The 14,489-nt window shown below is 38.3% G+C and overlaps 1 long non-coding RNA gene across 3 annotated transcripts in view; it reads left to right on the top strand.

Moving 5' to 3' along the window:
- The first annotated feature begins 2,129 nt into the window (after positions 1 to 2,129).
- The window catches only part of LOC146465702 (uncharacterized), a 90,818-nt gene continuing 78,458 nt past the window's right edge, over positions 2,130 to 14,489 (top strand). For all 3 annotated transcript variants that reach the window (XR_014868212.1, XR_014868211.1, XR_014868213.1), the window contains exons 1-2: positions 2,130 to 2,359; positions 3,593 to 3,653. This is a non-coding gene — a long non-coding RNA (uncharacterized LOC146465702). The remainder of the gene's footprint in view (positions 2,360 to 3,592; positions 3,654 to 14,489) is intronic.

The raw sequence follows: 14,489 nt of genomic DNA on the forward strand, positions 1-14,489 counted from the left end.
GAGGGGGGATTAGGGGGGTGGGTGATGGTCTATAATATAGAAAATAATAACTACATGTACCTCCCAGTTAGGAATTTGAGGAACTTTTGATATTTTAATCACGTGATTAACCACACCTACATATATATATATCTATATTTTTAACTATCTTTTGAGGCGAAATTTAGTTAGCGAAGAATTTGAGACAATGTCATGTCACAGTAGAGTCTTCTGGTCTGAAGGATGACAACAAGCCGGCCACAATCACTTGCTTTTAATTGGAACGCCGATCGAAATGTAACAAATCTTCTTAGCTTAGGGTGTATCTTTTATTTCCATTCGTGACCAAAAGCGCTGTTACCCTTTGTATGATTGCTATGATTATTTTGTTCTAAAAAGGCTTTGCAGGATTTTTTTTTGGGGGGGAGGGGGGATATTTGTCCAACTTTACCCACCCTCCGCTCCCAAAAAATAAATTAAAATAAATTAAAATGGTATGTTCCTTCGAGAGGTGAATGCCATGATATCAAAAACTCTGCAGATTCGATTCTTAACTGCAACTGAATTGCACATGATAGACGTGATGCAACGTACAAATTAAGCTTATGAGCCTCATGCATGTATGTGTCGCATTCCGACCGATCGCGTTGAACGTAATTCAAGCAGTTACATCAGCCCGATAACCTTACGGTTGGAGGGGGGGCATTCAACGGGAGGCCCTCCTGGTGGTTCAATTCTTACCCTTTTCCTTAATACACACCCAGAAAATTAAGGATAACCTGGACTGCCAGCTGCACTGCCTGCTCCCTAGCATGCGTTCTGAGTGCCACTCCTACAATCTTAGGAACAATGCCAGTTATAGCCATTTCAAGTATAGAACAAATCGTTTCGGAATGAGTTTTTTTCCTGCAATGGCGAAAACATCGTAGAATCACATATGATTATTAATTCATTATTTCCTTAGCATCTTACAGTAAATGGAATTGTAAATAGCTTTTTATATTGACTTCTTGTAATCCCAGTCCCTACGAACAATTGTAATATATTATCTTATTAATTGTAAACACATTGTATTTCATTTTATATGCTATAATGTGTAATTTAAATAAACCATCATTATTATTATTATTATTATTATTATTATTATTATTATTATTATTATTATTATTATTATTATTATTATTATTATTATTATTATTATTATTATTATTATACGCAAAAGGAAAAAACAAATTATACCCCGGCCCTTTCACCTCACAGATGAGCGCAAGACTTATTTTCCGGTGGCAAGCGTAATCTTGACGTGGTAGGTTTCCGGCTGCTCAGGTTTTGTTACCCTTTTTTGGATTACCACCCTCTCCGTGCATAGTCTATTTTCCGATGCTTAAAAATACTAAAACTTTACATCTCGTTTAACCTTTCATTCACTAAGAAGGTGGAGCCTCCACGTATAACCCACTATACAGGCCCCTCCTTCACCCCGCCCCCTCCCATACCCGGGCAATAACCCCGCTGCTCAACAAGTAGTGCACCTTAGATATGTTACTTGTAATATTGGTTTGGTAAGTGGCTTTAAAAGGTTGTAGAACGGATTCAAGAGTCGAGAGTACAGTTTCAAAAAATTTCTAATTTTAATTGTGCACTGTATGACCTGTCTATTTTTGAAAAGGTATAAAACGTACATTCCAAGTGGATAGCATTTGACGTATGTTGAAAGCTTTCAGACCCCTGTAGTTTTTCACGGGCCGAAGTAGGTCCTAGCCTAAAGCCCCAATTAATTTTTGATCCCTCTAGTGACTTTTTGGACTTTGGTGATCCAACTTCTTTGCGAAACCACGAGGCGATGTAAAGCAGAGCAAGCCACCGCCAGTTGTCATATAAATTTTACGTGCTACCGAGTCATATTTAGCTCATGGTGGGCCACAAAGGTCACAGCGCTTAGGAAAGCTGACGAGAATCTTGAAATCTCGACTTGTCAAGTTCTTCCTGGTTTTTGACATTTGAACATACAAGCATTTCCTGTCGGCATATCGCGGGGTCTCATCACTCATGTACCAAGCGCGCGCAAACTTCCCGCGCTCAAACTTTCGAGCAATCAGAACTCGCGACGGAAACGTAACAATCGCATGTGTAACACTCGACAACAAGACGCGCAGTTGAAGCCGCGGCAGAGTTCCGCATGCATTTGCAGTTTGGTAGCAGAGTTTCTGGTGCTTTTTTGCCTTCCATCGTAATTTGAAGTTATGGGTCTCTTACACTCGCATGGTCTGGTACAAAAGAAACGTTTGGAATTGATACCGAAAGGTCGACTGCGCTATTTGGGCAAAAATGGCTTTCGGTTAATTTACGACCGTGTTGTCACGTCTGTTGGTCGGACGAGGTGAGTATTCATTTGCTTTTAATATTAGCTCAGTAACTCCTCTACTCTCCTTCCCAGTCGCTGTTTCTGATGAAAGGTAATGTTTTGAATAACTTCCTTGTGACACGAAGAAAAAAGGCCTCGAAATTCTGTATTTTTTTTATCTGAAATTCCGAAGGCGAATGTAAGTGGCTTATTGCTCTTAATTCGTTGTTGGTTTGCCAAGATATATTTTTAAGAACCTTTAATATGTTTATCCAGCCGGTGTTTCGGTTAATTACCCTTCTTAACATTTAAATAACCATTTGGTTTTGTTGTTTATGTTCACTAAGCAATTTGTGCAATTTTTCCTGGATACATTTTTTTTGCCACATGAGTTCTTCAAAGCCATTCCCATGGGAGCAGGTAGGTGGTAGGGTGGGCGCCAGGGGACAGGTTTGGGTCACTCGTTTTGCTTGCATGCCCAGTTCAGTATTCATTTTCTCACTCTAGGTACAATAACCTGGTTGCACCATGCTGACAAAATTTGTTGTGCTCACTCATACATATGACTCTAGATGTGTGGTTTAGTGATTTGGACATAATTGATCAGATTTCGTTTATAATGGTTGGTTTCTTGAGGGTAGGTTGGTCTCTGCATTGCTGTTCTCTTTCCACAGACTCAATTTAACTGCACATTGTGTCTTTCGACCCAGGTTCATATTGGTGGTGACTTTGCAATGGAATGGCTTGATCCAGGGGAGAAATATTATTATAATACTCCCATAGTTACTTCATTCATGGGTAATCTGTGATAGACTAGCGTCGCATTTGGGGGGAAGTAAAAATGCTTTTAGTTTCTCCACGCTACGCTGGTGGCCCAGTTTGACTAATTACCTTTACCATCTAAAATCAGTAAAGATTTTGCAGAATTCTGGCCTTGTATGCTTACAATAAAATTATTTTGGAAACACTTTTGCATTTTCTGATACTGCAACTGGCAAACCAATCACATTACTTCTAATTAAAGTGAGGGCAAATTAAATTTTGCATAATTTATACTTGTGTAGGCTGTAGAAATTTAGTGAGATGTTTGGACTCAACTCATACTAATGAGTCAGATGGCAAACATAATCATTGGAATTTGCTTAATTGTGCCTGGATCAGGGTCTTAAGAACAAGGAGATCAGCTCTGAAACTGATCTGTCAAACATGAGGCCTGGGAAGTCAGCAGGGCACACATGTTAGCTTATACAAGTAAAATCTATTTTTCAGGTTGTCATCTGTTATTGGTGGTAAGAAAAGAGGAATTTGCAATAGAGGATAAATCTGCCAGGTACCTGTCATGTTTGTTAACTTGAAATGGGATCTTTATGCAATTCTTGCCACATTTATGGTTGTGTGCATGCCTACAATGTATTTTTTACAGTTTTTTACAGCTTAGTATTTGTCGTCCATCCAGAATCAAAAGTCAGCATTATAGTTCCTCTTGATTCTGGCATATTGACTTTTTCAGTTTACTGGAACCTTTAGCTTTGTCATTTTTATTTGTGTATAGTACATGTAGCAGTTTGTAAACTTGTCTTGCTTTGCTTTTTGCATGATATTGATATTGCACTCTTCTAACATGTAATTTGTTAAGCAATCAATTTTAGTTTTCTATCATTAATAACATTATTTCACATCAGTTTTAGTCGAACATTTTCTGTACCAGCTGTCATTGAAATGCCCTTCGATGAAAAAATGCCAGCTTTTTTAATCTCAAGGAACATCTTGTAAATACCAGTAAACTAGGGTGTCTCTAAAACGAAGACCTCTAAAATGAAGACCCTAAGACCCTAAGACCCCGAAAACTCGAAAACGAAGACCCCCAAAACATTCGTCAAGTGAAATTTAATTCCTTCCTCTGGTCTGGTTATCCGCCATCTTGAGCTGAGTAACTGCGCTCCCATGGAATACTGACCTGAAGTGCGCTTCCCGCTCCACTGGACCGGAAGCGTGTTTCCGAATGTCGCAGTTGCGCTGCTGGGTTTTTATTTAATTACCAACTAGCAAAGAAACAAGTGTTAAATCCCTCCTTCTCGGAATTACAACCCTGGATTGTGGGAGCAGAAGAAATGAGGCCTAGGCTTTCTATTATGAATTAGTTGCTTTAAAGTTGCTGTAATGATTTTGAGGTTCTTCAATCCCAAGTGTCGATTCCTATTTTCAACAAAATTCATCAGCGTCCCCGTAAAATGTACCCTTTTTGCTCATATTTCTATAACCTATCCCAGACTTACCTGATTGAGACCATACCCTTCACAGTGGCTCAGATTCTATGCTATGGCATTTTATGGTAGCTTTTCCGAGGAAAAATGCGATTCAGTGGTACGTCTTACATGATATTAAATTTATTTTCATGCAAAAAGTGAAGCGTGATAAAATATTGCGTAGATCCTCGCAAACTGGAAAGAAAATGGGAAAGAAACATTCCTCTACTCAAAAGTTTCTCTTTCTGCATGGCACAGCTGGATCTTGGGCTCTAAGCTGTGCTGGTTCAGGACTTTCAAATTTGTTGAAGTCTAATAAATGCTCCTCTGGCCTTGCTGAACCTTGCCTTGATGACTTTGATTGTCTTCTTGAGCTCCCCTGTCCTTGTTAGTGATGCTGTTCAGATATATAAAGTCATCATCAGACTCCAAATCTGTACCATCCAGTGACAGAGGATTACATGTAGGAGGTGTTCATCTGGCTGACACACAGACCAGTTGCTTTGTGTATAATTGTGTAGCCTGACTGTTGCCTCTTTTTAGATATAGGTTTAGTTGACTAGCATAGTCAAAGACATTTCGCAAAGATATTAGCCAGAATATGTTAAAGAATGTTTTAACAGTTTAATAGTTTTGCATGTAGGGTCTGTACCTGGTGAATATCTGGTCAACATACCCTCTTCTTCACTGGAAACCTGCCTGTTCCTCTCACAGTCTGTTCTAAATCATTTCATCAATGTGCCCCTGCCAGTAAAACCTTGCAGAAGACCTTGCTAGCTTGGGATTGAGAGTATAGTGAATTCCTCTCCAACTGTCGCAGTTTTGTAGGTCCTTTTTTTGGTAGGTTTGCAATGAGGTTAAATCCTCTTCCCATGGACATCGTCATCTGGAGAGTTTGTTAGTACCCTCACTTCTGGCTCAGGTCACCCTGCTACCTGCTGCCATTGTTGGTAGAGCATTCCCACTCTTATCCTACACTGGGGCAGACTGGCTTGGGTATGAACCATGCAGCTGTTTTTACATCTTATATACCATGCTCATGTCCCCTTGTAATGTGACCTTTTCAGCCTGTTTACTTTTCTCCTCTACTTGGCTTGTTGAGTGCTGTACTGTTTTGCTTCTCTGTCTTTGCCCTTGTTGGCAGATTTAACATGCTCCATCAACTGGGTGACTTCGTGCTCAGTATTTTCTCTTTCAGCATTTTCTGTTCATTAGTTTTAGCCTAAGTACAAAATTAACGTACCTGGTGTAATCCATTCTTTATTGCTTCTAATCTTGTGAGAGCTGAGAACCTTCGTTGCAGTCTCCATGTAGGCACTTTTCTTGTCATCCCATTTCTTGCTAAGGCCTGAGGCTCATCATCTCCAGTGGTGGCCAGAACACTAAAGCAATTTCTGAGCTCCGGGATAAAGTCCTTCTTTACTTCAGGTGACTTTAGTCTGGTCACTCTGGTCTGGTCAAGTGGGTTTCATTGCTTGGTCACTGATCTTGCCTGTCAGAATTTCAGCTTATGGTTGCTGTAACTACCGATGGTGGGTGCTACTACAATGTGTAGTATCTGCTAAGATTGCCACCATTTATTTATTATTGTCTCAGACCCGTGCAGCACAGTGGTCATGTCTTTAAGTATTAATAAGCAGATTAAACCTGACTATTTAAAGGCTTTCCCAGAAAAGTCAATTAAGCTACAAGACCAGAAGATGGGGGATCAGGGTTTCTATTTCTCTCCTGCAAAAGCACAACAAGAACAAGAATGATAAAACGTTATTTAGACTGGATGTAGCCCAGTCAACTGCAGGCCTCATATCCATGTGCATGCAGGCTTCGTGTAAATACGGCGCTGTACCCAAAAGTAAGTTCAAAAAATACACAAGTGACAACTATAATAACTTAGCTTGAAATTTCTTTTGCAAAAGATATTTGTAGGCAGTATCGTGATGGAGAGGTTTAAATTAGAAATGATATACTTGAAGTTCATGTGCACTTTTGGGTCTGCCAGTTTTGAAAAATGTTTTTTCCAATCAGTCTGCTTCTTTCATGCCACAGTCTCTTTGCCAATTTTCCTACAAAGCAAGGTCTTTCACTCTTTGTTGTGATGAGCTTTCTGTGGAGATGAGTCAACCAGAAAAAAATACCAAATACTAGTCAAGGTGGGCTTTTGTGGTAGGGTACATGTGGGACATTAGCTGTCAGAGTTTGAGCCCTGCTGAGTTAAGCTCTTTTCTGCATGTTACAATTTTGTGCTGCATTTATATTTGTCAGAATTAATGATGGTGACTACATGTTAATGGGCTGTTGCATGACAACAACAACAACAGGAATAGCAATGACAATAGTTCCAAGAATACTGGTTCAAATTTCTCATTCAAATAACATTTGCAGAGTGCATGCATATATTCTGGGGAAGGCTTATAATAATTATTGATTGAAATTTACATGTAAAATGGATTTAGTTGAACAAAACATTTAAAAAAATATGGATATTTGTTAAAATTTGTTAATATTATAAAGCTCAGTTAACGTATCTGAAAGCTGATCCTTTCTGGATATTGGAGAAGGGTATCACTTTCAAGGATGTTTGTAGCTTGGACTGGAGGGGATTATTTTCGGAATTCTTGGAATTTCATGGGTTTTTTTTAACTTGATTCCTGTCTAAAAGTTTCCATTTCAGTTACGAAATTCTGGACATTTGACGGCTGCAATTGATAGTTCTTTGTTTGTTGACTTTTTCTGTCTGCCACCTCTCCAGCAATTTGCTAGTCACTCAAGTGAAGTCCTGTGTTTAGCACCTAATAGGCCCAGGAGCTTTCTTTCTCCTGCAAAGACTTGAACCTCTCTACGTGTAAGGTGAACGGATACACACCCAGAACGAGGAGCCTCAGAGCCCGTCACTTCATAGGACATTTGTTGCCGGCAGAGATGTTGCTCAGTTTTTTTTTTTAATTAAGCCAAAATACACTTTTCGTATTGTATTAGGAAAACCAAGATTGTTTGAAGGAGCACGAGCAGGTCTGAGATCCTACCAAGGCTAGAATATCCTCTGTTTCCTTAACAGCAGCTGTCTTTAAGAGCCAAGTTGTTTTGCTAATCTCTTTGAACAACTGGTGTTTCATATGTAACATCTCCTTTAAGGCATCATTTTCAATCAGTTTCTAGTAAACACTATTTTCAGACTCGCCAACATTTCCTACAAAGTACCACAACCATTTCATTTACCTATCGCCTGGACAGGCCTTTCAATAACCCAAGCTCCCTCTGCTGATTTACGATAACTATTGATCTACGATAAGCGCCCTTGTGAGGCACCATGTATTTATAAACGAATGCCCTTACTCCAACAATCATCCCACTTTTCAGATAAATACCTTTCTTTAATAAACACTCCTTACATTATTACACCAGGGACAGCATTGGTAAACAGGTTTAATAATGCCTTTTTATTTTCAGACAGAACAATTTACTTACGTGTCTAGCACGGGTTTCAATTGAGCGTCGAAGTAATTTGGTGATGGCCTTCTAGTTTATTTTGCTTTTGCTTAGCAAAGCTCACACCAATTTCTCAACCAGTGAGAAGGAAAACCAAAACCAATCGTGACTTACTCGCACGCGTTTTCCGCGCTCGGTGCCAGTTACATGTATTTGAGTTCTGATTGGTCCATTGTTCTGTTTACATCTGTTGGAATTGTGGTGAGAGCGCAAGAGCCTCCCTCCCCCCCCCCCCTCCCCCCACACACACGCTGCGAAAAGTTCACATACGTGGAGATTCTGCTTTACACGGGAGCCGAGCCGAGCTAATGTAATCTTGGACTATGCAAAACAAACGCACACATGAGACTAATTGAATATATTCCAGGTCTTTCATTTAAGTCAGATTATTTATTAACTTTACGGCATTTACGACCGAGGAAAACTGGTTACCTAGTTTTCTTCGATCGTAAATGGACAATAAAAGGAAAAAAAAGAAAAGAGAAAGAAAAACCAAAAGAACTTGTTGATATCCCCTTTCAGCCACCATTTGTTTTTTTGCACACTCTGTGGTCATATGCGGACGTCCTCGGAAACAGTTTTTCACGGAAAAGGCTCTTCTAAAAATAAAATTAAACGGGGAAGGGTTGACTCAAGGGTAGAGCACGTATGGAGGCTCCATGTAGTGGGCTACTGCTTTATAGTATTCTGGGGGCATATTGTGACCAAAAGCTAAGGCTTCGGAAGACAGACTTTAAGAGGATTTTTTTTTCAGAGCGTTTGATTGCATAATACCATTCGAAAGACGGCTACAAAAACATTTTAAATATACAAGAAAAAAGGGGGGCCACAACCCCCTTCCCCCCTCTCCCCCTAAATCTGCCCCTAAGTGAGTCGGATTAAAGCAGGAACTCATTTTCAACTGTTTGGTCAGCCCGCTATTCTCTTAAGTCGCGTTGAAATCCCTAATCGTAAAAACGCCCTGGCTCCTATAACCTCCTACAAGCGTCTTCTGCGTTTAATAGGATCCTTCCAGATTAGTTTTTGTATTTAGATTTTAGCTGCAATGGAGCGCTCGTTTATCCATCCACGTACACGTAGATATGCATACTCTGCAGTTTGTATTTTTATGCGCATAATGGATAACGCTCACTGCCTACATTACAAACTTGCACAGATTTTATAGAGATCTTCACCGTCTTGGACTATCATCATAATAAATAGTCTGGACCTTTGGACCCGTGGACCATTGTTTTCTAGACATATCTTTGGAAACAAAATTCGATAGCTAATACTTGGGAAGGGGTGGGGAGAGTGGAAAGTACAACTCCTACGCGAAGTACCTTTAGACTGTAGGAAAACAGGGAGTTCACGTCCTATTGGAACTGGAGTTTTGCTCTTCAGATTTGTCTTAAACTGTAACTTGAAAGTACATTTTGAAAACATTTTCAACGAGCGAGATAAAACATAAGTTACCTTTTAATCGTGGATCAGGACATTAGAAACAAAGCTATATTGGATAGATATTAGACTTGTCTTTTCACTTTGATAGGCGTTAAAGGTGAAAGACCAAACACGACCCCCCAGCTGGTCGCTATATGTATTTAAGCAATCAGAATAGCTTTCCTAAGTAACAGTCTGAGGTATTTTTCCCCGCTCATCAAAATAAATGTGACAAGACTAGATAGCTTAGCTCGATGTTGACTTTTTGATCTTGAGTGCAAGGCATATGTTGGAGGGGACGGAAGCCGGCGGACTTATAAACATATGTTGATCTTCCTTTTTCTGTATAGACTATCAAGTTTACTGAATGAAGAATTTGACGTTATCTACTATAGGAATGTTCTTTTTGAAGATGGTACCTAAGGATCGGTGGATTTCTGTGTTTGTAGTATATGCCTGCATGGTTAGATTGGTGTCACGGACACAAATGTCTATTATGACTATCTGAATGTCGATTAAATGTCTTAGATCCAAGCCTTGGCCCGTTGTACTTAAATGTACCTCCATTGTGTTTACTCCTCTTTTTTTTTTTGAACAGATATTGGAATCTACAATCATTTGTCTTTTAAATCTCGTACTTTGAAAGTGGGGCAAACATTTTAACCCTCAAATTACTTTGAATCCTCTTTATCAATGGTAACCTCCATGTTTTCCTTCCTCCCAAATGCATTTTGCATAGGAGTTCCCTGCCCAGTAGAGTAAAGGAAACTACACAACCACCCTTCTCCAAATATTAACTGTCGAAAAAAAATTGGTCCGGTCCAAAGGTTCAGACCTTACATTCCTTCACCCCCTTCCACACGCCCAGATCGTTAAAGAAAATTAGTTACTCGCCCGTCCCTCAGTATAAACTGTCCAAAATTTGGCCCAAAACTACACCTTTCATTTTTAAATCTTTAGTGGACCTCGCTTTGAGAGTCCTTAGAGTCCTTATAACCAATTTTTTGCGCCGTAAGATAAAACTTTTTAAGCAAAAGATGCGAAAAACATACATAAATGTGGCTCTGTAGAGGCTTGCACCTTTACGATTTTAAAGTTTTTGCTCGACTAAAAACAGCAGCTTCGGCGCTTAACGAAAAATCTCTTCCGAATTCCTGGAAAACACCACAAGACAAAATTTGAAAATTAGTCGGTTAACCCACTCACTGTCAAAAGCCCTTAAGCCCACTTCTGGAAAAAAAAGAAAATTAGATTTTTCAAAATATCAAAGAAAGGACATTATCTGTCGTTAAAATGCTGCGGAATAACTTATATGGATAAGAATAAAATAACTTTAGTCTTGCACGATAAACTCTTTAAGGCTTGCCTGAAAATATCGTCACCCAATCTAATGGTGGTACAGTCAAGTTGAATTTTTAAATTTTACCCGATGTGGTACAAGCTGTCTGCACAGTCTTTATCATTTAAAATATTTGACCTTACTTAAAAAAAACCACCTTGTTCAGAATAATAAACAGTACTACAGCAAAGTACTGCTCGATAGCTTTCATGTGAAGGGTCACCCTTTAGGATTTTGTACACGGACTTAGATTTCATCAACTACCTTACACAGCGTAATTGACAGTACCAGAGGGAAGTACTGTTCGACAGAGCAGAACTTGCATGGATTTTGTCCGCGGTCCTAAAAAATGGTGTCGTGAACGAGCTATATTTGTAAATATTATCATCAACGGACGGAATTATCGTCGAACCACCCATTAAAGCTGGTATGTTTTTCTTGCAATACCTAATTTCAGTGTGTGCTTGTTAAATGAGTGATCACTGTGAAATCGCTGAACGTAGTAGCAGTGAGAAAGAAGGCGAGCTAGCTCAATTTTGCGATTGTAACGTGTCTGTTTTCATCCTGTAAATTATCATGGGCGTTCAAATTTGATTTTAATCTAATTTTTGTTAAAAAGTGTTTGGTGGTAATTTTCAAAACAGCGTTTGCAACATCTGGAACTTTCGGTAAAAAGGGGGCGTCCCCATTAAAGTGAATGTTGTTTAAGCTTAAAAACTGATTTTGAAAAGTAAAGTTTCCCTAAAATAAAACCAGTCTACTGTTATTCATTATCTGCGTGTTCATTCAAATTTACTTTAGTTCCTGCCATGCAGTTGGGCCTTTCACAGCATTATCATGTGTTTACAATTGAGATTATTTTTGTTCAAAAGCTAGTTGCCGCATATGTTTAACTTATTTTACCCTTGATTGTCATGCGAAAAGTCTCAAGAAAATGCTTTTATGGGTTTGTGCTTCAGTGCTCAATTCATGTCCATCTTTGGTTGAGGGCTTGTTGATGTGAACATTTTAATTTGGTACCTTCGTATTGTTCGCTTTGCGTACTAATTCGCCGGTGTTGGACGCAAATTTAGCTAGTTCATTGTGTTATATCGTCTAAAAAGAAATGTTAAAATCGATGTAATTTTTATTCTGTGATAAATGATTTTCTCTTTGTATGTCGCTTTTCAAGCAAAGCTTTTGGCGGTTATGTTTTCATCTTCGACAGCCTTGTTATTTTCTTCCACAGAAAATCTGCGAATTTTGTCCGTCCGTGGAGTGCGGCCGTCAGTAGATATTTCAGTGGTTGAAAACTATAGCCGAGAATCAAACATGACTAAATATCCATTTTCTCAACAATGCTTTCATCTGTGAATAAAATTGTATTATATGTGTTGCGCAGTATTTTCATGCCAGCTGCTGTTTATTTTTCAATGGTGTGGAAAATAAATCATGGCCAGGATATTTTCTTAGATTATAGACTTTCGGAGTGAAAAAGTGGGATAAACCTCCGCCTAACCACGTCTCCTGTGAACTGTCCTTTCTACTTCAACTGAATAACAGCAGCTTTCACGCTTTTATTGTTCAGTGATTATTGACTTGGGATAAGTCGCAACAAAGGAAAAACTATCGTCTTTATTTACTCTGTCCGGAGCGGTTTCCCTGTGCTATTCTTTATTTTGAGCCCCCAATTAGCACCGATGTGAGAACTAAAATAGATCGAGTTGTAATTACTCTGAAATCCAAAGATTCTATTTGGCCGCATCATGTTATCTGCAAATGAGGAACACCTTATCGGGAAGTGAAGTATGTGTTTATTGTTGTAATGTAAACGATTTTAGAAAAGGCATGTTCGGAGAGAGAGCTTTTTTGCCAAGAGAAGAAGAAGCCTGCTTTCCGCTTTGAGTGTTTTGAATGAGTAATGTAAATTTTGTTTAAAATAGAAAGATGAGTTAGCCTTGCTAATGTATTAGCGCTGCTTGTCTAAGACTTGATTCTTATTCATAAACGAGTTTGAACAGGATTCAAAGAGAGGAAATGCACTGCGCACATAAAGTAGGTTTTACATGTTATTTTTATATGTTCGTTTCTCATTGTCGTTTCCGTGAACTGAGATTCGAAAATTTTCTATCAATTTGTTGCTCATGCCATGTTTTCGCACTTTAGTTTGGTAAAATTGTTTTTTTTTATTTTCTCAGACACTATTTCTTTAGTTCGAAATTAATTTCTATTATGCTACATGGCCAGTTTCAAATTTAGTAATCGCCAAGATGTTCAAAATCTACATTATTTTTGTTTTGACAGATGCAATTTCAATCTGAATTAAAGTGATGAAAAGGACACAATATGGAATATCTTGTTATCAGATAAGACGTTTATCCCTCTTTATAGTTGACATAATTTTCTGACTGAGATCTTCTGGGGGTTAATTATTACTTTAAGATAATTTGTTGCTACTGGGTATTTTGTGAAGAATGCCTCGTTGGCTGTGTTACATATCACCGACTTGACTCATCGATTTGTTTTTTTTTGCCGACGCTTCTTACAAGGCAAATGACATTAAGGCGATTCAGAGATGTCATATTAGTGATTTCTGTACATGTATATGCACAATATCATTGACTTGATCTCTTTTATGAAATAGATAGGATTTGTTCGTTGGTTCTTATCTTTAAAATATTGGTACAGAAAACGGTTATTCTCTTCATAAGGTCTAAGCAATGAAACAAATACGGAGGCAATGCAGTATGCGTAATTCTACCATGTTGTACACAAGTTAGTGTTGGTTTTACCCTACTAAATTATTTCTACAGAAAGAGACTATATCATGGTTAACAATCACTGAGATATTAGTTTCAGATTTTCAACAGAATCAATTTTGTATTAAGTAAGGACATTTTAATGCAATATCGCTTTGCCTGGTCTGAAACCGTCGCTGTTAAAATTCGTATTTCTTTTGAATTCGCTTCATTACTTATTACTCATTATTTTAAAATTTTATATTAACGATACTGTGTTTCTGGTTTAAATTTATTTACCGTCAACTCCTGTTAGGAAATAATTCAAAGTTTAAAAATATGCAAATTTGTCGACTTGACGCTACTTTTTTCATTGTTTATCTTATTTCTTAAACGATCTTATAACCATACTAAACTCATTCTGGTTTTAAAATTATTTTTAAAATTAAATAAGCAAACGGAATAAATTTGTTGTATTCAAAGTGCTACGTAGAGTGTTGAACCTTGATAAAATAATCTCCGAAGCCATCGATAATTGCTGGTTCTCGCAAATTTGAGCGCATTTAGTTGTCAAATAAACACTTAAGCCTGGGGAAGTTCTTTCTTAGGACCGGCCATTGAATTATGTGAATATTGTGATTTAAATGTTGTTACTGATCTCGCAATTTCGCACCGCTTCACTGTATGTCCTCGATGTCTCGTTTCATTTGTGTTTTACATTGCTACTGAAGAAAGTAAGATAAGAACCCCACTGTAAATGCGCGGAAAAATTGATCGACCTTTGTCGGTCATGTGATTGTTTATAAAGATTGTTTCTCTGTGTCGCCGTTGTTAGCTGATTCTTCTAAATTTTGGTCTGAAGTAGCTGCTCTTCCATAGCTTAAACGAGTTTGTTTATCGAGGATTTGGGTCCTGAAACAGTCACAAACTAAATCTCACTGTGAGTGTTAACCGAA

The sequence above is a fragment of the Pavona decussata genome, unplaced genomic scaffold (assembly GCF_977016875.1).
Source record: "Pavona decussata unplaced genomic scaffold, jaPavDecu1.1 SCAFFOLD_155, whole genome shotgun sequence".
Lineage (NCBI taxonomy): Eukaryota > Metazoa > Cnidaria > Anthozoa > Scleractinia > Agariciidae > Pavona > Pavona decussata.